Source organism: Lithobates pipiens, unplaced genomic scaffold (assembly GCF_037356315.1).
Source record: "Lithobates pipiens isolate NorthernLeopardFrog02 unplaced genomic scaffold, aLitPip1_a1.2 Scaffold_18, whole genome shotgun sequence".
NCBI classification, from domain to species: Eukaryota; Metazoa; Chordata; class Amphibia; order Anura; family Ranidae; genus Lithobates; species Lithobates pipiens.
Genome location: NW_027507758.1, coordinates 648,083,565 through 648,108,040, shown reverse-complemented (window position 1 = coordinate 648,108,040; position 24,476 = coordinate 648,083,565). Strand labels below are relative to the sequence as shown.

Here is a 24,476-nt window from a genome sequence, read left to right as displayed (position 1 = left end):
GTTTTGTTTTTCCTGGAATTTATTTATCAATCAATTGAACATATGGGCTGTTTTTGCTGGGTATGTTGCAGTCATCTTTCCGGGGTTGCGATGCGCTCAGCTCCCTCCCTACCTCCCTTTGTGGATCACAGGGGGTGGTGGGGTTCGATCTCAGTGCATCGGCGCCATGCATAAAAGGGCCCCTCGAGTGGTGTCAACAGACACTGCAAGGTGGGAGTCTATTGTTTGTTTTTGTATTTTTTTTTTTTTTTTTTTTTCTCTGTCTTTCCACCTGATGCTGCAGCCAAGATGGAGGGGCACCCACTGAGGTATGGATTATCCTCAGCTGTGAGTGTTCCCTCATCTCTTCACAGCTGCAAAAGACATCATGCATGATGCTGGCGGGGATCCGCCCAGGGCCTGGGGTATATGAGCTGGGACAGACAGACAGTTCACTCCTCCACTGTGCTCCACTAGGAAGAGATCACTCCTTAATTCTACATATGGGTAATAGCTTTATGCACTTTTTTTTTTTTTTCTCCTTTTTGCACATACATTGTTTCATTCAGAGCACTGCACATAAAATTTTTTTTACACATTTGAATTGGATGATTTTGTATTTCCCCATCATCCATTTCCACTTATTTAATACACATTTAGTCTTCTCCTATTTCCCAATCATTCATGTATATCTCATTCACACACATTTTCAGCAATCAGCTATATTCATTCAACACGTTCAATCCAACACTCAGTGTCCTGCTTTTGGTTTTTTTTTTTTTGTTTTTTTTGTTTTTTTGTGACCCGTCACACTTTTCTCTTTCGCAGATTTGGGTAACACACATATACATTTAGTACCTAGTGGACCTGTGTTGAGGATGTCTGTTTCGGTTCCCCCTGGCCTGCCCCCTGACATTGTTGGGGGATGGTCTGAACCCTGCCTCAACCCCGGATGAGACGGTTTTATCCCAGCTCTAACAGTTCCCATTGCTGGAAGTTCTGCCCAATCTTTGGGCTACTTTGTAAGTCACTTTATCAATCAAGTGGACCAATTTGATACTTTCTCTATTTAACTGAGGTTCCGCCTATATTAACATTTGTCATATTTATTTGCTTTTTTAGTAAAAACATGCATCCCACCCCTGATGACTGGCAAGAAGCCAAGAAACGCGTCGGGTTCTCAAACTAAGGATGCCTACCTAAGCTTATTTTAATCCTTGATAATATCAACTTTTGTCTTATTGAGTTTGCACTCGTTCATGTGATTTTATGATTTTTGATTTATGCATTTCTGTTATGAACTGCATCCATGTATGTCCATTGATTTGTCTATACTTCGAGATTCTCTGATTACTATTATGAAAATATATTGAGTGTATATCCATATTTATATTATATTACTGTACTACTATTGTATGCATTCCGATCTTGGACAACCCCTAGTGGCTATTGATTATAAATTAAATCTAAATCATTTTATTCACATGTATTCATACATTGTTATTTTCAATTGACATGCTTCATCTAAAGTCCCACTTGTTCCCCTTTTCTTTTTACATAATATACCCGGGATGGAAGCATGCCATTGCTATTTAGTACTGCAGCTAGGTCACTTATCTTTAAAATAGATAACAGTCGGTGGCTTTGTTTTTTGTTTTTTTGTCTCTGGAATGCTTGTGAAGATTCGGTGCGCCTAGATGTGAAGGAGTGGAGGATCCCTTGCAGCTTTTACGTAGGATGTGCTACATACAATTACAACTAAAACAATTGCTGATGACTAAAATGCGACTAAAACTAAAATCCTCATTTTAGTCAATACTATGACTAAAACAAAATCGAAATTTGCTGCCAAAAGGAACACTGGTTGCTAATGCCAAGAAGAAGTCTTCTGTCTGCTATCAGCAAGGACTTCACCAGAGCTTTACTAAGAGATCAGTTATGCCGCGTACACACGAGCGGACTTTTGAACATCCAAAGTCCGACGGAATGATTCCGTCAGACTATTCGATCGTGTGTGGGCTGCAACGGACTTTTGATTCGCAAAAGTCTGACGGACTTTAGAATATGGAACATGCTTCAAATTTTTCCGACGGAACTCCGCCGGACCCGGTCCCTCCGAAAAATTCGCTCGTGTGTATGCTACTCCGACGGACTAAAACCGACGCTAGGGCAGCTATTGTCTACTGGCTATGAACTTCCTTATTCGAGTCCAGTCGTACGTCATCACGTTCGAATCCGTCGGAGTTTAGTGTGATTGTGTGTGGCCAAGTCCGCTCAGTCGAAAAGTCCGTCAGAACTCTGTCGGAACTCCGGCAGAACTCCGGCAGAACTCCTTCGGAAGTCTGTCGGACATAAGTCCTCTCGTGTGTACGGGGCTTTAGATGTCCTCAGCTGTGAATAGTTCTGATTCTGGAGTATCCCACTAAATCCCCTTCCCTATTGTCAGAAACCATGAATCAGACTGAGACCGAAGTACAATTAAATCACTTTTGTTTATTAAATAAAAAGGTAAATAGAAAAAGCGTAGTCAAAGCATAGCCAGAGTCCAGTAACCGGATCGAGTAGTCAGCCAGGCCAGAGTTCAATAACCAGATCGGCAGGGGTCAAGTCCTGGAGAAAAAAGTGTGGGAACTCCCACCCAAGATCCACTCCCCCACCAAAAAAAAAAAAGGTACCGTATATACTCGAGTATAAGCCGAGATTTTCAGCCTCTTTTTTGAGGCTGAAAGTGCCCCCTCGGCTTATACTCGAGTCACCGCTGTCTGACTGCTCGATCAGCGTATCGAGCAGACAGACGGCGGACATTAAAATTCAAAAGCCGCGCCTCCTTCTCCGCCTCCGCCTGTGATAGGCGGAACACTGAATTTCCCAGCAGTCAGTGTTCCGCCTATCACGGACATCCGTTCATTCTCATACTACGGACGAGTATGAGAGGATGTCCGTGATAGGCGGAACACAGGCTGCTGGGAAATTGAGTGTTCCGCCTATCACAGGCGGAGGCGGAGAAGGAGGCGCGGCTTTTGAATTGTAGAATGGCCGCCGAGAAGAGCGGCGATCCTGGAGCGGCGATCCATCGGCACGACACGGGACGGAGGAGGCACGGGACGGAGGAGGCACGGGACAGAGGAGGCACGGGACAGAGGAGGCACGGGACAGAGGAGGCACGGGACAGAGGAGGCACGGGACAGAGGAGGCACGGGACAGAGGAGGCTCGGGACGACGGCGGCTCGGGACGGAGGCTTGGGACACAGGTAGGCTGGACACACACACAAGGCTGCACGGACACACACACACACACACACACACACACACACACACACACACACACACACACAGGGATGGATGGATGGATACACACACACACACACACACACACACACACACACACACACACAGGGATGGATGGATGGATGGATACACACACACACACACACACACAGGGATGGATGGATGGATGAATACACACACACACACACACACACACACAGGGATGGATGGATGGATGGATACACACACAGGGATGGATGGACGGACACACACACAGGGATGGATGGATGGATGGACACACACAGGGATGGATGGACGGACACACACACAGGGATGGACGGACACACAGGGATGGACAGCCATGTCTCACCCTCGGCTTATACACGAGTCAATAAGTTTTCCAGTTTTTTGGGGGTAAATTGGGGGCCTCGGCTTATATTCGGGTCGGCCTATACTCGAGTATATACGGTACACTCATATGCATAATTATTTCACAGAAAATACAGTACAACATTTATTGTAAAGTGCCAGTTTACAAAAACAAAATAAGTTAACTTGTCAAACAGAATAATCAACACAATGGGTGATGATCTTTCCCTCGCAGGGAATTTCTAACACAAATACACCCTGTTCCGAATTCTATGTTACACAGCTCATTAGAAAATATCCTACAAACTGGAATAACGTTGCCCTTGCCATGCCAGATTATCAGCAACGGATCAAAAAACTCACGGATCGGATCATTCCTCAGATCAGAGTCACGGATCGGATCATTTTTTGGATCAGCAAATGATAATTGAATTTGCAAAAACCTGTGAAAATGCCACCACCATATAGCCCCCACTGCAATATACATCTCCCCCACTGTAATATCCACGTCATCTCCCCCAATGTAATATTGGCTGAGCATGGATGGGTATGGCTGGGTATTGGCAGAGTAAGTATTGGCAGGGTAAGTATTGCAGGGTATTGCATAATATTGGCAGGATAAGTATTGGCAGGGTATTGAGAAGTATTGGCAGGGTATTGCAGATTATTGCTGGGTATTGCAGATTATTGGCAGGGCATTGCTGGTATTGCAGGGTAAGTATTGCAGAGTATTGTCAGGGTAAGTATTGCAGATTATTGTCAGGGTAAGTATTGCAGATTATTGTCAGGGTAAGTATTGGCAGGGTAAGTATTGCAGAGTAAGTATCGGCAGGGTATGTATTGCAGAGTATTGGCAGGGTAAGTATTGCAGAGTATTGGCAGGGTATGTATTGCAGAGTATTGGCAGGGTATTGCAGAGTATTGGCAGGGTAAGTATTGCAGAGTATTGGCAGGGTAAGTATAGCAGAGTATTGGCAGGGTATGTATTGCAGAGTATTGGCAGGGTATGTATTGCAGAGTATTGGCAGGGTATGTATTGCAGAGTATTGGCAGGGTAAGTATTGCAGAGTATTAGCAGGGTATGTATTGCAGAGTATTGGCAGGGTAAGTATTGCAGAGTATTGGCAGAGTAAGTATTGCAGAGTATTGGCAGGGTATGTATTGCAGAGTATTGGCAGGGAATGTATTGCAGAGTATTGGCAGGGTATGTACTGCAGAGTATTGGCAGGGTATGTACTGCAGAGTATTGGCAGGGTATTGCAGAGTATTGGCAGGGTAAGTATTGCAGAGTATTGGCAGGGTATGTATTGCAGAGTATTGGCAGGGTAAGTATAGCAGAGTATTGGCAGGGTAAGTATAGCAGAGTATTGGCAGGGTATGTATTGCAGAGTATTGGCAGAGTAAGTATTGCAGAGTATTGGCAGGGTATGTATTGCAGAGTATTGGCAGGGTATGTATTGCAGAGTATTGGCAGGGTATGTATTGCAGAGTATTGGCAGGGTATGTATTGCAGAGTATTGGCAGGGTATGTATTGCAGAGTATTGGCGGGGTATGTATTGCAGAGTATTGGCAGGGTATGTATTGCAGAGTATTGGCAGGGTATATATTGCAGAATGCAACTTAGTTAACACACTAACCTGGTATTCTCTTCTCAGGAGAAAAGTAAACTGGCAGCAGTGCAGCGGCTGTGGATTGGCGGTGGCCCCAGGAGGCCAGGACTGTCTGGCACTGGGCAGAGGGGAGGGAGGGGACAGTCCGGATCCAAGCAGTGTGTCTGTGGCTGGCTACTCTGGAGGCGCTGCTCAGCCGTAGCCCAGGCTGTAGGTGCGCTGCCCACTGACTCCTGCCAGTGCGTGCCCACGTGTACGGCCAACGTCATGTGACCGGTTGCTACACGCTTAGCGGCCCTAGCCTAGCAACCAGTCACTCTGGCGGGCCCCAGCATACGCAGGATAGGCTCAGACGGCTAATGGGAATGGCGTTCCTGTTGTGAAAATAGTACAGGAACGACGTTCCCATGCGTTCCCGCAGGACTCGAGCTCTGCAGATCGGGTAAACAGCCAGGCCAGAAGTCAGGGATCCAAGTAGAGCAACAGCAAGCAGGATAAGGAGCCAGAAGGAATGTCAGCAAGCCAGTCTTTAAACAGAACCGCAGGAGATGGTTTCTTGTGATGTGACCAAGGTGAAGGCAGAGGTGAAGTGAGCTGGACAGCTTTAAGTAGGCAGGTCAGATGAGCATGATCAGGAACAGCTGGTAACTGTGGAGAGAGATGAGAGCCGGCAATTAGCCGACAGCTGAACAGCCAGCCCAGAGAAGGAAGGGCTAAGCCAGCCCTGACACCTATCCAAGTTCTCCAAAAATAAAAACAACCACCCCTACACTGATCCCTGAAGACAATGAGCTGCAGTGTGTGCACCTGGCTGTGTGAATCTACCTTGTGCCTTGCTGTGGGGCAAAAGTGGGTAGGACCCGGGCAAAATACAAGCGCCTCCTATAGGGGTAGCGCTACACCATCCAGAGGTTTGAGATAGACTGAGTCCAGGAGACCAGGAGACAACCAGATGGCCTACAGAGAGATATATAGCTGCACGGGAAAGGACTCCTCAATCATTTAAGGCCATGAATATCAAATATTCACTGACTGGCCCCGTCATCCATATAAAAGCTGAGGGTGAAGCCCCATATTCAGGTACTACACCAGAACCATATACAACCCTGCTGGGGAATTCCCTTTAACCCCTTTGTGCCGGCTCCTCCTGCTCCTTTAAGAGGTTTCAGATGCCGGGAGGCAGGGGTGGGGTTTACGATCACGTGACCACTGTGATTGGCTGTCACAGCGATCACATGAATAGGAGCCTCTGGTAACTGTGCCAAGAGCGGGCGCAGGGCACGCGTCCTCTGCACAGCTGTGTCTGCAAATTGGTACACAAATATGTGGCCACTCAGGGACAAGGCCCACTCGTCGACTCCTAGGGGTTAAAATGCTCTTAACTCACAACAGTAAAATAATCTCCACTACAACTCCTGATGATGCCCAGGACAAGCTCCACTTCCTTAGGCTGCCACCATACGATGAAGAGTCAAGCAAATAACCTTGTCAGGGCACCCAAAAACAAAGGCAGACATCCGCTGCCACCTAAATAGCAGCAACCGCCACACAACCGCTGAAGGACGCTCTGCACATCCCATAATAAAGCTTATAAAGATTAACCACTCGTCTATGGGAAAATGTGTTAATTTGCACACACAAATCAGCAAGCAAACATAATATTATATCCAATTTGTAGGTAAAATATAAAAGATTGGGTTGTGTTGAGTAAATAGATATTGAACATGCCAAGACTCCAAATTGCGCACGCACCTGAAATTGTCAAAAAAATTACGATACAAAAAATTGTCCATGGGTGATGCTTTAAAAGCCTTTACTGGTTACCAGTTTAGAGTTAAAGCGGGAGTCCGCCGGGACTCCGTGTTTTTTTTTTAAAAAGCCAGCAGCTACAAATACTGCAGCTGCTGACTTTTAAAATAGTGACACTTACCTGTCCAGCGCGCCCGCGATGTCGGCACCCGAAGCCGATCTCTAGATCGTCACTCGGGTGCTGCCGCCGCCATCTTGGGTATGGGAATCAGGAAATGGAGCCTTTCGGCTTCATTTCCCGGTTCCCTACTGCGCATGCGCGAGTCGTGCTGCGCAATAAGGACGCTCCCCGCTGCCTCTGGGATCTGTGTGTTTCCCAGCAGGCAGCGGGGCACTTGCGGAAGGGGGCGGGCACTTGCGGAAAGGGGCGTAATCTACGCCCCTTTCCGCAGAGAGCTATCCCGGAAGTGGGTGCAGTTACCTGGATTCCGATGAGCGGAAGGTCCATTTTAGGGTGGACCTCCGCTTTAACTGTGAACTACGTGTAAGGGTGCCCCCTTAACATTGGTTTCTAGCTTGTTCTTTGCTCTAGCTTATTTCAATAAACTTACAGTATCTCACAAAAGTAAGTACACCCCTCACATTTGTGTAAATCTTTTCTTCTATCTTCTCATGTGACAACACTGAAGAAATGACACTTGTCTACAATGTAAAGTAGTGAGTGTACAGCTTGTATAACAGTGTAAATTTGCCGTCCCCTCAAAATAACTCAACACACAGCCATTACCGTCTAAACCACTGGCCAAAAAAGTCAGTACACCCCTAAGTGAAAATGTCCAAATTGGGCCCAAAGTGTCAAGACGTCTTTCAGTATACTCAGGAATAATAAGTATATGTTCTGATAATGCCGCGTACACGCAACCAGACTTAGGTCCGACAGACTTTCGACGGAGTTCTGACGGAGTTCTGACAGAGTTCTGACAGAGTTCTGACGGACTTTCCGAATGAACGGACTTGGCCACACACAATCACACCAAAGTCTGACGGATTCGAATGTGATGACGTACGACCGGACTAGAATAAGGAAGTTCATAGCCAGTAGCCAATAGCTGCCCTCGCATCGGTTTTAGTCCGTCGGAATAGCACACACACGAGCGGATTTATCGGTAGGAACTGGGTCCGGCGGAGTTCTGGTGGAAAAATTTGAAACATGTTCCATTTCTTAAGTCTGTCAGACTTTTGCAAATCAAAAGTCCGCTGCAACCCACACACGATCGAATAGTCTGCCGGAATCATTCCGTCAGATTTTTGATGTTGAAAAGTCTGGTCGTGTGTACGCGGCATAAGTATATTTCCATGATTGGATGTTGAATAGGTTTTTGTGTCAGTAGCAGTCCCTCCATAAGGGGCACAGGGACGCTGCGCCCCTAATCCATGCCACCAGCCCCTAATCTACAGTCCGGGGCACCGGGCGCATGAATTTCAATGGGGGGTTTATATATTTTTTTGAAGCATATGATTAGAGCCTCTAGAGCAGGGATATGCAACTAGCCGACCTCCAGCTGTTGCAAAACTACAAATCCCATCATGCCTCTGCCTCTGGGTGTCATGCTTGTGGCTGTCAGAGTCTTGCTATGCCTCATGGGAATTGTAGTTCTACAACAGCTGGAGGTCCGCTAATTGCATATCCCTGGTCTAGAGGCTATAATTGGCTTAAAAAAGGAGTGGGCTTGGGGGAGCCGAGCCCACCCAGTTGTGTGACGAATACTAATTAACATTCGCCATTGTCTTCCTGATTCTCCTCCCGGCCAATCAGGAAGCTGATCTTAAGACCCGATTGGCCCAGAGGAGAAGCGATCGTATTGGCCCGCCAAGGGAAGGAGGAGGGAAGCCGCTGTGAAGCCGGAGACGCAGGGTGAATCCACCAAGGAGGAAGCTGCCGCCGAGGAGGAGGAGACGCAGGAAGGAGCCGAAGCTGCCTGCGACCTAGATGGGGTAAGTGCGGGGCTGGAGGGGGGGGGATGAGTGAGCTACAGGGGGTGGGTGCGGTGTTGACTGAGCGACCGGGGGGTTTGTCTTGTTTGGCGCCCCCCCAACATTTACAGCACCAGCCACCACTGTTTAGGGTACATAGACAACACCCAAATAGGTCTGTCCCCTATTGGTGGTAAACTATAGATGGATATTTTCTATTGGTGTAAGGGAAATATTGCACGGTCATATCCTGTTTTGTATACTGTACTTAAGAAGCTGAAAAGAGGAAATAAAATGAGCAATGCTTTCATGACATTCTGTAATCTGTGTTTGAGTGCATTGCCCCCGAGGCCTCGTGTCTGGTAGAGCGGAAAGGAGGGTGCCGGCACAGCAGGTTAGTATAGATAAAGGTAGATAATTAATACAAAAAGGAATACCGTATTTATCAGCGTATAACACGCACCCCAAGTTTAGGAGGGCATTTTAAGGAAAAAAACTTTTAGGAGGGAAGTTTAAGGAAAAAAACTTACATTTAAATGCCCATTAATGCAGCCTTATCAGTGTCCATCTGCAGCCTTGTCCATCATTGCAGAATGATCAGTGTCCATTTGCAGGCTTGCCCAGTGTCATTTGCAGCCTTGCCCAGTGCCATTTGCGGCATCTAAATAGCCTTGACCAGCGCCATTTGCAGCCTTGCCCAGTGTCATTTGCGGCACGCTTAAATTTGCCGGCGCCGAGATAGACAGAGCCTGTGTACTCGGCTGTACTCGTCTCGGCTCATCTCGCAGTCCCGCCCAGTCTTAGCGGGACTGCGAGCCGAGCCGAGTACACAGTACACTCGGCTCGCTCTTTTTCAGCAGCGCTCGCTCCAGAGACAGCAGGGAGGCGGGACGGCGTGACTGCGAGCGGAGCCGAGCACCCGGCTCGGTCTTTTTCGGTGGTGCTCGGTCTTTTTCGTCGGCGCTCGGTCTTTCTCGCTAGCTCTTTTTTGGCTCACAGACAGTGGGGATCAGCGTATAACACGCACCCACGATTTTCCCACGATTTTAAGGGGAAAAAAAGTGCGTGTTATACAGCTATAAATACGGTAAGTCCTTTCAACTAGATATGTACCGTTAAGTCATTGTAGATCTGGGAATATTCTTTTACAATGGCTCTAGAAGTATTGCAGCTAATTAAGCACAAATTGTGTGTGTGTGTGTGTGTGTGTGTGTGGGGGGGGGGTGTCACTCCCTCAGAGCCCCAAAAAAGCCGTCACTTTTATCTGAAAGCCCTATCGGTTATAAAATTCAGTAGCAAGCTCATTGCTACAGCAGCCACCTGAGTGCTTGTATACAGCGCTGTTTAGGGATGAGCTCAGTGTTCGACTCGAACATCGGCCGTTCGTCTGTTCGGCGAATTCAGAACTTTGTTGACCGTTCGCACCAAATTCGCGTGGCACGAACGGCCCACAATGCACTACGCCATCGCAGTGCATTGCTGGCTCATGATTGGCCAAGCATGCACTGCAACCCCGCAAGCTTGGCTAATCACAGCGCCGGCAGAGAGGAGAGCCATAATTGGCCACAGGCAGGATGCCTGTGGCCAATTATAGCTCAGGGGGTTTAGTACACGCCCCACACTATATAAGGCTGCCAGCGTGGCGGCCTTGTGTAGTGTGTTCCGGCGTGCAGGGAAAGAGCAAGATAGGCAGGGGCAGTGTGTTCTTTTCTCAGGCATCTGCTGGAGTTAGTGGGTGTTCTGTGCCTCCAGCACAGTATACACCTGTATCTACCCTTTTATGCTGGTGTTCTCTAATACAGGCATCTGCAGGAGTTAGTGGGTGTTGTGTGCCTCCAGCACAGTATACACCTGTATCTACCCTTTATTGCTGGTGTTCTGTAATACAGGCATCTGCAGGAATTTGTGGGTGTTGTGTGCCTCCAGCACTGTATACACCTGTACCTACCCTTTTATGCTGGTGTTCTCTAATACAGGCATCTGCTGGAGTTAGTGGGTGTACTGTGCCTCCAGCACAGTATACACCTGTATCTACCCTTTTATGCTGGTGTTCTCTAATACAGGCATCTGCAGGAGTTAGTGGGTGTTGTGTGCCTCCAGCACAGTATACACCTGTATCTACCCTTTATTGCTGGTGTTCTGTAATACAGGCATCTGCAGGAATTTGTGGGTGTTGTGTGCCTCCAGCACTGTATACACCTGTACCTACCCTTTTATGCTGGTGTTCTCTAATACAAGCATCTGCTGGAGTTAGTGGGTGTTCTGTGCCTCAAGCACAGTATACACCTGTATCTACCCTTTTATGCTGGTGTTCTCTAATACAGTCATCTGCAGGAGTTAGTGGGTGTTGTGTGCCTCCAGCACAGTATACACCTGTATCTACCCTTTATTGCTGGTGTTCTGTAATACAGGCATCTGCAGGAATTTGTGGGTGTTGTGTGCCTCCAGCACTGTATACACCTGTACCTACCCTTTTATGCTGGTGTTCTCTAATACAGGCATCTGCAGGAGTTAAAGTGGGTGTTGTGTGCCTCCAGCGCAGTATACACCTGAAGATACCCCTTATTGCTGGTGTTGTCTGTTGCATATCTTGCATATTAAAATTTTAAAATTAAAAATTTAAAACTTTAAAATTAGCACTTTTGATTTCAAACGTTCAAGTCCCATAGTCTTTAATAGGGTTCAAAAGTTCGTACAAATTTTTGGTCCGCTCGAAGGTTCTGGTGCGAACCGAACAGGGGGGTGTTTGGCTCATCCCTAGGGCTGTTTATATAAACATACGTTGGTAGGCAATGGAGAGATGTGATCTTATGATTTATCCTTCTTAATATAGAGGTATAATCAGTTTGATTAAAATGTTTTTAACTTTTATGAAAGCAATTAAAAAGTTGTATTCTTTTGACTTATCACATTACCTTAAAAGTCCCGGATTTCTATTCTCTATGGGTATCGGAAACTTCAAAACCAAGCTTTATTAAAAAAAAAAAAAAAAAAAAAAAAAGAGAGATCTTCATTAACATGAACACTTACCTCCGTGTCTCGTTTGTTTAGCAATGTTTCAATTATCTTTTAATACATGAATTTGTTACTGATGGAACTTTTTCTGCCGTGAAAATGTCAAATCTTCAATTCATGTCATTTTTGCCCGATGCGCCCAATTAGTGTCACCGGTGGTTTTCCCACCGGTGACAGTCACAGGCGCACCGTGACCGGCTGTTTATTAAAACGTCTGCGTTTCCGTTTGAGTCGGAGGAATCTGATTAATCCGGGAATATCAGCCGCATGCAAAAACCTGGGAGGACAAAAGATGCGGAATGTTTATTTGTCTCGGAATAAGGCGCTGGCTTCACGTCAGGCGGAGATAACAAGTGGCAAAAAAGAAATGTCGGCGCTACAGGGGAACTCCGCTCCGCTGCAGATTATTTCAAGTTTATTCTGATGGCGGTGGGGTCTGGTGCAGTTTCAGGTTGTTAAAGTGATTGTAAACCCTCTTAACCACTTAAGGACCGCCTCTCGCCAATATACGTCGGCAGAATGGCACGGCTGGGCACAATCACGTACCTGTATGTGGCTCTTTAAGTGCCCAGCCGTGGGTCGGGAGCGCGACGCCGGCGGCACGCTCCCGACCCGGTCCTGAGCTCTGTGACCGTGGCCGTGGGACCAGCGGACACGATCGCTGCTGGTGTCACAGAGCTGAAGAACAAGGAGAGGTCTGTCTAAACAAGGTCTGGTGCTTCCTAGTGTGGCTGTCACCGATCGTCTGTTCCCTTTTATAGGGAAGGACGATCAGTGACGTCACATGCCAGGCCACGCCCCCCTACAATAAAAAAAAACACATAACGTCATACATAAGCCCTACACTGCCCCCTAGTGGTTAACTCCTTCACTGCCAGTGTCATTTACACAGGAATCAGTGCATTTAAATAGCACTGATTGCTGTATAAATGACAATGGTCTCAAAAATTTGTCAAAAATGTCCGATGTGTCCGCCATAATGTCGCAGTCACAATAAAAATCGCTGATCACCGCCATTACTAGTAAAAAAAAAATTAATAAAAATGCTATAAAACTATCCCCTATTTTGTGAACGCTATAACTTTTGCACCAACCAATCAATAATCGCTAATTGCGATTTATTTTTTACCAAAAATATGTAGAAGAATACGTATTGGCCTAAACTGAGGGAAAAAATGTTTTTTTATATATTTCTTGGGTTGCATTTTTTTCAAAATTGTTGCTCTTTTTTTGTTTATAGTGCAAAAAATAAAAACCGCAGAGGTGATCAAATACCACCAAAAGAAAGCTATATTTGTGGGAAAAAAAGGACATCAATTTTGTTTGGGAGGCACGTCGCACGACCGCGCAATTGTCAGTTAAAGCGACGCAGCGCCGAATCGCAAAAAGGGGCCTGGTCCTTTGGCTGCAAATTGGTCCGGGGGCTTAAGAGGTTAATCTTATCAAATACTAGATAACACAGGCAGCTAACCTGTGAAAGTGCACTTGTGTATTTTCCATGAAAATCGCCTCTATATTGATTCCAGTCCTCCTGATACTCCCCCTTGCGACTGAATAAGACGTCACACAGGGGAGCGCTACGGCGCATGCGCGAGATTACGGCAGGGATACTAAGGGCGGAAATGACGTCCGCGTAGGCTTCAGAAAACAGAACTAAGAATGGCGCGGACGATACTACAGAATCAAACATCAAAAAAAAAAATGTACTTCTAAAGCTCGTTTCGGAGTAATTCAGATATCTCTTGCTTGGCAATGTAAAATAACATTACGATTTTGTTGGCGGGGTTTTTATTCCTCTTTAACCACTTGTCAACCCATCGCAGTACATACACTGCGGCAGGGCGACTCGTACAGGCGCCGTAACGCGCCTCTATGTCGCGGTGTGTTGACTGAGTGACCGACTGGGGGGGTTCGTCTTGTTTGCTGCCCCCCCCCCCCCAAATATACAGCACTAGCCGCCACATAGACAACACCCAAATAAATGGGTCTGCCCCCTATTGGTGGTAAACTATAGATGGATATTTTCTATTGGTGTAAGGGAAATATTGCACGGTCATATCCTGCTTTGTATACTGTACTTAAGAAGCTGAAAAGAGGAAATAAAATGAGCAATGCTTTCATGACATTCTGTATTTGTGTTTGAGTGCCTTGCCCCCGAGGCCTCGTGTCTGGTAGAGCGGAACGGAGGGTGACGGCACAGCAGGTTAGTATAGATAAAGGTAGATAAGTCATATAAGTAAAATTCCAGTATATTTACCATTGTTTGTATATGCTTTGGGGTCGATTTACTAAAGGCAAAAATACTTTGCAAAGCGCAGTTGCTCCAGAGCTTAGTAAATTATGTGACTGGCTCAGTGTCCTCTGTCCTCCACTTTATCCTGGAAGACTGGTAAGGACTCCTCCTGCCTAGGAACAGGCCCAGGATCCATTGCAGCTTGAGCACATGGTGTGCCTCTGGAGAGCCTCCACCTTCGTCTTCCCCAATGTGGTCCATGCTTGCCTGGGGAAAAGCCTGCATGAGAGGCCCCATGCTTTGCTGCTTCTCTCAGCTGAGATCACAGCCGAGTGAGCCAACAGCACCCTGCAGAACAGCACCACCTGGAGGAGAAGCTCCTCTGGTGCAGAGACTGGTGTGACCGGCTCAGTGTTCTCTGTACAGCACTGCGGTATACGTCAGAGCTATATAAATGTATAATAATAATAGTGTGTGACTGTGGGGGGGGACATTAGAGTGTAATTTTTTTTTTATTTATTAAAAAATCATACAAACATACAGCTTATCAATAAAAACATATTTACATAAAAATAAACAACGACTAAACATAAACAAGCGTTCTTACATCAGCAAGTAAAGAAAAATGTTTCCTGACAACATAACATAAAAAGAAACATATTTCAATGACAACACAAAAGAGAGACTACAAACCCCGAAACCTCAACTTAAACACAATCCAGGCTAAGAAACCTTTTGCGATTTAATCGCCATCAGGATGCGATTCTAAACCCCCCCCCATTAACCCCTCACCCCCCACATCATTCACCTTGCATTCTGCACCAGCCACTCTCATTCCCTTCCCGCCTCCCCCTCCCCCATCATCCAATCCATCCCTCACTCCACCCCTCGGTGTCTGCTGACCTCCAGCCATCGCCGAGGAGGAGGGGTTGGCACCACCATACACGCTGGTCCAGCGCCCTCCACTGCCTGCACTACACTCCTCTATCATCCACAATCTCTTTCAGCGGGGCACAAAGTTTCACCAAACCGCTTCAACCAGACCCATAAATCCCCAGGGGGCATATAGACTCGTTCCTTGCCACGATAGTCACATTTTTTATCAAGCCGATGCTCGTGGCCGGCCATCTGCAATCGCTCCTCACAGAGCCAGAATGGGGATCTGTCAATGTCAACAAACAGATCCCTAGTGAGCAGGAACAGCGATCTGTCTCTCTACTCCCAGTCAGTCCCCTCCCCCCCGCAGTCAGAAACACCTCCCTGGAGAACACTTAACCTCTTGATCTCCCCCTAGTGTTAACCCCTTCCCTGCCAGTGACATTTATACAGTAATCAGTGGCTACTTGCAGCACTGATCGCTGTATGAATGTCACTGGTCGCAAAATAGTGTCAAAAGTGTCCGATCTGCCCGCCACCATGTCACAGTCCTGCTAAAAATAGCCATTACTAGTAAAAATAAAAATAAAATAATAATAAAAAAGTCCCTAAATCTATCCCCTATTTTGTAGACGCTTTAACTTTTGTGCAAACCAATCAATATACGCTTGTTGCGATTTTTTTTTACCAAAAATAAGTAGAAGAATACGTATATCGGCCTAAATTGATGAAGGCATTTTTTTTTTTTTTTTTTTGATATTTATTATAGTAAAAATTTTAAAAGACAAGTTTCAGGCGAGTCCCTCCCACTCTGGCAGACCCCTATACACACGTTAATACTTCTCCTAGAAAATATTGAGAGACTCGGGGCAAAACAAAGGACAGACCATACTCATAGGAGGCTACCAGACTGATCAGAGCAAAGATGTCCTCAGCCTTGAAACCCATTGCTAAAATCTTGCCCACAACCATCCTCCTGACTGAGGGGGAGATCCCCCACCCTCCCACCTGAGCAGCACCACATTCCGCCTCCTGAAAGACAGGGGTGCAGATGGCAGACCTCCTCCCTGAGCTGCCCCCCTGATGTGACCCCCTCATCCCAGTCAGAGCCCCAGCATAGGTTTTATTAGCAGGATTAGACACTCCAGACATCAAAGCTGCACCACTGGTTGCAGGAGCCTGAGAACACCCAGGATTTCTCCTGCGCATGCGCCGGAGTTAGAAAGGGCACGCTGTGCCGTTTCTAGCTCGGGTCGTGCCGTTAAAGGCGGCTCCCGTGCGCATGCACGGGAGTGACATCACGTGACATCACGCGACTCCGGCCAGTCACAGAGCCAGAGTTCCCGGCCCTGGAAGGAAGAGGGGTGAAGAATGGACGCTCGCTACTAGCGAGGAAGACGGGGACATCGCGGGCTTCTCCTGTGGGTAAGTGTCACATAATGGGCCACTATGCGATGCTCCCGTCGGGGGTTTACTTCCTCTTTAATGAAGTGCCAATCAAATGCAGCCTCACCAGTAAGTCTGACCACAGATTTTCTATTGGATTGAGGTCTGGGCTTTGACTAGGCCATTCCAACACATTTACATGTTTCCCCTTAAACCACTCAAGTGTTGCTTCAGCAGTGGGGTCATTGTCCTGCTGGAAGGTGAACCTCCGTCCTAGCCTCAAATCACACACAGAGTGCTACAGGTTTTGCACATGAATATCCCTGTATTTAGCACCATCCATCTTTCCCCCAACTCTGACCAGTTTCCCAGTCCCGACTGCTGAAGAACATCCCCACAGCATGATGCTGCCACCACCATGTTTCACAGTGGGGATGGTGTTCTTTGGGTGATGTGATGTGTTGGGTTTGTGCCAGACATAGCGTTTTCTTTGATGGCCAAAAAGTTCAATTTTAGTCTCATCAGAGCAGATCACCTTCCTCCATACATCAGACCAGATCACCTTCCTCCATACATCAGAGCAGATCACCTTCCTCCATACATCAGACCAGAGCACCTTCCTCCATACATCAGACCAGAGCACCTTCCTCCATACATCAGAGCAGATCACCTTCCTCCATACATCAGAGCAGATCACCTTCCTCCATACATCAGACCAGATCACCTTCCTCCATACATCAGACCAGATCACCTTCCTCCATACATCAGACCAGATCACCTTCCTCCGTACATCAGAGCAGATCACCTTCCTCCGTACATCAGACCAGATCACCTTCCTCCATACATCAGAGCAGATCACCTTCCTCCATACATCAGAGCAGATCACCTTCCTCCATACATCAGAGCAGATCACCTTCCTCCGTACATCAGAGCAGATCACCTTCCTCCGTACATCAGAGCAGATCGCCTTCCTCCGTACATCAGAGCAGATCGCCTTCCTCCATACATCAGACCAGATCACCTTCCTCCATACATCAGAGCAGATCACCTTCCTCCATACATCAGAGCAGATCACCTTCCTCCATACATCAGACCAGATCACCTTCCTCCATACATCAGACCAGATCACCTTCCTCCATACATCAGACCAGATCACCTTCCTCCGTACATCAGACCAGATCACCTTCCTCCATACATCAGACCAGATCACCTTCCTCCATACATCAGACCAGATCACCTTCCTCCATACATCAGACCAGATCACCTTCCTCCATACATCAGACCAGATCACCTTCCTCCATACATCAGACCAGATCACCTTCCTCCATACATCAGACCAGATCACCTTCCTCCATACATCAGACCAGATCACCTTCCTCCATACATCAGACCAGATCACCTTCCTCCATACATCAGACCAGATCACCTTCCTCCATACATCAGACCAGATCACCTTCTTCCATACATCAGACCAGAGCACCTTCCTCCATACATTAGAGCAGATCACCTTCCTCCATACATCAGACCAGATCACCTTCCTCCATACATCAGACCAGATCACCTTCCTCCATACATCAGACCAGATCACCTTCCTCCATACATCAGACCAGATCACCTTCCTCCATACATCAGACCAGATCACCTTCCTCCATACATCAGACCAGATCACCTTCCTCTGTACATCAGACCAGATCACCTTCCTCCATACATCAGACCAGATCACCTTCCTCCATACATCAGACCAGAGCATGTTCCTCCGTACATCAGAGCAGATCACCTTCCTCCATACATCAGACCAGATCACCTTCCTCCATACATCAGACCAGATCACCTTCCTCCATACATCAGACCAGATCACCTTCCTCCATACATCAGAGCAGATCACCTTCCTCCATACATCAGAGCAGATCACCTTCCTCCATACATCAGACCAGATCACCTTCCTCCATACATCAGACCAGATCACCTTCCTCCATACATCAGACCAGATCACCTTCCTCCATACATCAGACCAGATCACCTTCCTCCATACATCAGACCAGATCACCTTCCTCCATACATCAGACCAGATCACCTTCCTCCATACATCAGACCAGATCACCTTCCTCCATACATCAGACCAGAGCACCTTCCTCCATACATTAGAGCAGATCACCTTCCTCCATACATCAGACCAGATCACCTTCCTCCATACATCAGACCAGATCACCTTCCTCCATACATCAGACCAGATCACCTTCCTCTATACATCAGACCAGATCACCTTCCTCCATACATCAGACCAGATCACCTTCCTCCATACATCAGACCAGAGCATGTTCCTCCGTACATCAGAGCAGATCACCTTCCTCCATACATCAGACCAGAGCATGTTCCTCCGTACATCAGACCAGATCACCTTCCTCCATACATCAGAGCAGATCACCTTCCTCCATACATCAGAGCAGATCACCTTCCTCCATACATCAGACCAGATCACCTTCCTCCATACATCAGACCAGATCACCTTCCTCCATACATCAGACCAGATCACCTTCCTCCATACATCAGACCAGATCACCTTCCTCCATACATCAGACCAGATCACCTTCCTCCATACATCAGACCAGATCACCTTCCTCCATACATCAGACCAGATCACCTTCCTCCATACATCAGACCAGAGCACCTTCCTCCATACATTAGAGCAGATCACCTTCCTCCATACATCAGACCAGATCACCTTCCTCCATACATCAGACCAGATCACCTTCCTCCATACATCAGACCAGATCACCTTCCTCCATACATCAGACCAGATCACCTTCCTCCATACATCAGACCAGATCACCTTCCTCCATACATCAGACCAGAGCACCTTCCTCCATACATTAGAGCAGATCACCTTCCTCCATACATCAGACCAGATCACCTTCCTCCATACATCAGACCAGATCACCTTCCTCCATACATCAGACCAGATCACCTTCCTCTATACATCAGACCAGATCACCTTCCTCCATACATCAGACCAGATCACCTTCCTCCATACATCAGACCAGAGCATGTTCCTCCGTACATCAGAGCAGATCACCTTCCTCCATACATCAGAGCAGATCACCTTCCTCCATACATCAGACCAGAGCATGTTCCTCCGTACATCAGACCAGATCACCTTCCTCCATACATCAGACCAGAGCACCTTCCTCCATACATCAGACCAGATCACCTTCCTCCATACATTTTGGGAATCTCCCACATGTCTTTTCCCAAACTCAAAACGTGCCATTTTGTTTTTTGCTGAAAGTAATGTCTTTCTTCTGGCCACTCTGCCATAAAGCCCATCTCTATGAAGCGTACGGCTTATTGTCGTCCTATGTACAGATACTCCAGTCTCTGCTGTGGAACTCTGCAGCTCCTCCAGGGTTACCTTAGGTCTCTGTGCCGCCTCTCTGATTAATGCCCTCCTTGCCCGGTCCGTGAGTTTTGGTGAGCGGCCGTCTCTTGGCAGGTTTGCTGTTGTGCCATGTTCTTTCCATTTTGTTATGATAGATTTGATGGTGCTCCTAGGGGTCATCAAAGATTTGGATATTTTTTTATAACCCATTCCTGACTTGTACTTCTCCACAACATTGTCCCCTTACTTGTTTGGAGAGTTCCTTGGTCTTCATGGCAGTGTTTGGTTAGTGGTGCCTCTTACTTAGGTGTTGCAGCCTCTGGGGCCTTTCACAAAGGTGTGTCTATGTAATGACAGATCATGTGACACTTAGATTGCACACAGGCGGGCATCATTTCACTAATTAAGTGACTTCTGAAGGTAATTGGTGGCACCAGAGCTTTTTATGGGCTCCATAACAAAGGGGGGTGAATACATACGCACATGACAATTATCCGTTTTTTATTTCTGAAAAATAGTTTTATGTATATATTTTCTAATTTTACTTCACCAACTTAGACTATTTTGTTCTGATCCATCACATATAATTCAGATTTAAAAAAAAAAAAACATTGCACTAAAGGCTGTAATGTAACAAAATAGGTAAAAAGCCAAGGGGGGGTGAATACTTTTGCAAGGCACTGTATACAATTGAACATTTTCACTTAGGGGCGTACTGACTTTTGTTGCCAGAGGTTTAGACATTAATGGCTGTGTGTTGAGTTATTTTGAGGGGACGGGAAATTTACACTGTTATACAAGCTGTACACTCACTACTATACATTGTAGGTAGACAAGTGTCATTTCTTCAGTGTTGTCACATGAAAAGAGAGAAGAAAATGTTTACAAAAATGTGAGGGGTGTACTTACTTTTGTGAGATACTGTATATGTAAAATAATAATAGTATGTGACTGTTGGGGGACATTAGAGTGTAAGCTCTGCTGGTACATTGACTGATGCAAATGATATGGACCTGAAAAAAAAAACCATTGTAGCCACCACATCTAAGGACTGGTAATCTGCAATATCTCACATTTTTGTTCCTGGGTTTGGACACATTTTAACTTTTTTTTTAGGCGGCAGAGAGACAAGAAAACACATTAAAATTTTCCAGTGGTTGGACAGTGAAAAGAGAAGCAGCGAACTGATGAACCTCTCTGTCACTCTGCTGTCTCCTTCTAGCAGCATGTCCCCATGTTGTATGAGCACCGCAGCATAACTGACTGTCTTCTTGTACTGCTTCAACCTCTCCCAGCCTGAGCCCTGCTGTGCCATGCACTACAAGAGGCCGATACCAGTTCAAATTTAGGCACTTATGCTTCTCACATTGTAAAAATACATTTAGGGCTTGTTTACACCTGCGCTTCAAAATGTGGCACTGGACACGCTTTTTTTTAAAAGCTCTCTGAATGGCAATCAAAGCTCCTGTCACTAAATAAAATGGTGACCTTGCAGTCCTGGTCACACGTTTTGTTTGCTTTGCTTCAAAAACGATCCGCCACGTCACTCTCTTGGTGCTTCAAAGCGTCTCCAAAGCCTCCATAGAAGTCTGTGACCACGCTCGCTAACAGCACCTGAAGCTCTCGAGGGGCTTTTATTCAGCTTTAGCTTGACTTTGTTTTGGAGGTATTGCAGGTATGAGATATCCCAGGATGCACTGGGAAACCAACAAGCGAACCCGGAAAGACGTCATCAGCAGTGTATGTAGCGGATCACATTTTGGACAAAGTGTCATTCATGTGTAAATGTAGTTTTGCCTCAGAACAGTAGTGGGGTTCTGAGGGTTAATTATGTAGGTTCACTTTGACATCGGTTTGGCTGGGCTGTGTTAGAAGTTCTGCTTGGTCATGTGCAGGGGTCAAGTCCTGGGGAAAAATGTATGGGAACTCCCACCCAAGATCCAAATTAACTGCACATTATCTGGACAGAATGCTTGGGGAGATAGTGATGTGTTCCTGCTTAGGAGATGTATGTTAGCTTGGGGGGGCTGCAAACTCTGCAGGGGCTCCAACACACACTCGCTGCTATTCCAACCCTTCACATATTTCCACATAAACTTCCCTCCTGGCATTAAACTTTGCCAGGTATTGTGCTCAGCTTACCACCCCAAACTGATGTTCCTCCCTCAGCTCACCTCTCTCCCTGCATGTCCTGTGAGCAGAATAGCTGATCTACCCGTCAGCTAGACCTAGACCTGATCTACCCGTCAGCTAGCTGTGATTGACAGGTAGATCGATTCAGAAGCTGTTATGGGGCCCCCTACTGGCAATGCCTGAATGGTCAGGTGTGCGGCACTTACTATTGCGAGCTGTGTCGGCAGCTGCTGGTGTAGCACCTGCCACATCAAAGTCTTGCAGGACACGGCTGCTAACGGGAACTGAGTTCCTGTTGTGAAAAAAGTACAGGAACTCCGTTCCCATACGTTCCCACAGGACTTGAGCCCTGGTAATGTGTTCAGTGAGGTGCACATGACAGGCCAGAACCAGGCCTGGTTGGAATTTTTGGGTATCGGCCTTCTCGGAACCAATCAGTGGGAGTGCCGGGCCCCACTGAGGAGTCTGGGAAGGGGTACTTAAGATGTTGAAGTCACGTGTTCAGTAGGAGTTTGTGAGGCCCGCGTGGTCTGTTCTTGGTTTCCTGGACCGGGGTAGCCCCGCGAGGGGTCCCGGTCACGGGGTGTTCGACATCCTGCAACATGCTTCTGTTGGTTACCCCCGATAGACCCGCCTGGTCTGGGGTAGGGATCCGTCTGTTCCCGAGTCTCGGAACTGGCTGGTCTGCGGCGCAGTAACTAAAGGAGGATTCAAGGTGTCTGGGTGCGCTTTTGGCTTGGAGGGGCACCGCAGTTCGTGGAAGTGACCGGGGAGGACTCTTCGGAAGTGGGCCGGCAAGCTGGCATCCTGAGAAGTGCCTGGTTACTGAGTTGGGAAGGACATTGACGAATCCAGGCTTTTTCCAGTACGATCAAGGAGACAGAGAGCGTTCCAGGTACTGAGGAAAAAGGTTCCTGTTCACTTTCAGTTACAACTTGTTCAAGGTCAGAGTTTTTACAAGTTCTGAATCAAAGTGCTGACTGCCATAATCTCTGGCTAGAGGTTTGTTCAGCCTTGAAGCGCCCAGCTGCGAGTGACTACTATCTGGGTGGTACTAGAGACTTTGTTATGTCTGCAGTTCAAGGTGCCTGAGTTCTTCACCCTTGCCCTCTGTTCCCATACGAGACTGTGTTGTTGGATGTTACACCTGCAAAATAAAACCTTTCAAAAGGACATTATTGGTGTCAGAGTCCAAAGTTGTTGGGTATCAACCCTGGGAACCCCTAGACGTGGAAGAACAAGCCAAGCTTAGGTAATTGGTAAGCCCATAAAGTTAAGGCCACCCTACAAGGGGTTATGGTCGCTACACGTATATATTCTGGGAGACGTCACATCTGGTGTGCAATGTGGAGCAGCAGGAGGGTGAGCAGGGCCTGGACTGGAGCGGAACAAATAGTAGATGGCCCACGTGGTGCACAACACAGAAACACTATAGTGGAAGGTAAGCATGGACCGGAGTGAGAGGATTGGGCAGCAGAGGATCAGCAGGAACAGGAGAAACTAGCCAATGTCGGATGGGGTGAACAGCATGGGGGCAATGTTGAGGGAGATGAGTGGGGACCAGAGAGAGAGAGGAGGATCAGAAAACCAGAGGATTAGCAGAGCTGTGGGGTTACTACAGAGTGGGGGATCAGCAGAGCTGGGGGTTATTGCTGAGTGGGGGATCAGGAGAGCTGGGGGTACTACTGAGGAGTGGGGGATCAGCAGAGCTGTGGGTACTACTGAGTGGGGGATCAGAAGAGCTGGGGGTACTACTGAGTGGGGGATCAGAAGAGCTGGGGATACTATTGAGTGGGGGATCTGCTGAACGAAGGTACTAATAAGCTGGGGATCTGCTGAACAGGGGTACTACTGAGCTGGGGTTCTACTGAGCCCCTTTAAAACAAACAGAAGATCAACACACACAGGGCATTTGCCAAGATACAATAAAGCTTCCAAAAGTGACACTGGAGCGTCAAATACGCATCAAAAGCATGTGGAAGCAGTAGGCGCTTTAATGTGTGATAAACTTGAAGCGAGTGTTAAATGAGCCCTTAAAGAGGAAGTAAACCCTAATGAGTTTACTTCCTCTTACATTCCCTGCAAAGGCAAAGCATAATGGACTACTATGCATCGCATCGCATCGCATCGCATAGTAGTCCAGTATGTGTCACTTACCTGACACAGGAGCCAGCGAAGTCACCGCTGTCCCCTGTAGTCCGGAGCATCCATCTTCTCGGTGGGGTCTCGCAGCTCCGCCGCTGTCATTCGGCGAAGCCGCGATGACGTCACTCCCGCACAAGCGCACGGGAGCCGACACGCGCGGCATCTCCGTTGTTGACGGTGCCACGCTCAGTGCGCCTGCGTGCCACTGTCTACGGTGCATGCACCGTAGACAGCGGTGCCTGTCTTCGGGCAAATATCTCCTAAACCGTATAGGTTTAGGAGATATTTCTTGGACCTACAGGTAAGCCTTAATCTAGGCTTACCTGTAGGTCAAAGTGTGTTGTAAGGGTTTACAACCACTTT

The 24,476-nt window shown here is 47.2% G+C and overlaps 1 long non-coding RNA gene across 1 annotated transcript; it reads left to right on the top strand.

Annotated features, from left to right (window-relative positions):
* Positions 1 to 401: 401 nt before the first annotated feature.
* Positions 402 to 1,462, top strand: LOC143989329 (uncharacterized). Its single transcript, XR_013277014.1, has 2 exons — positions 402 to 1,001; positions 1,102 to 1,462. It is a non-coding gene; the product is annotated as an uncharacterized LOC143989329 (long non-coding RNA).
* Positions 1,463 to 24,476: the final 23,014 nt, after the last annotated feature.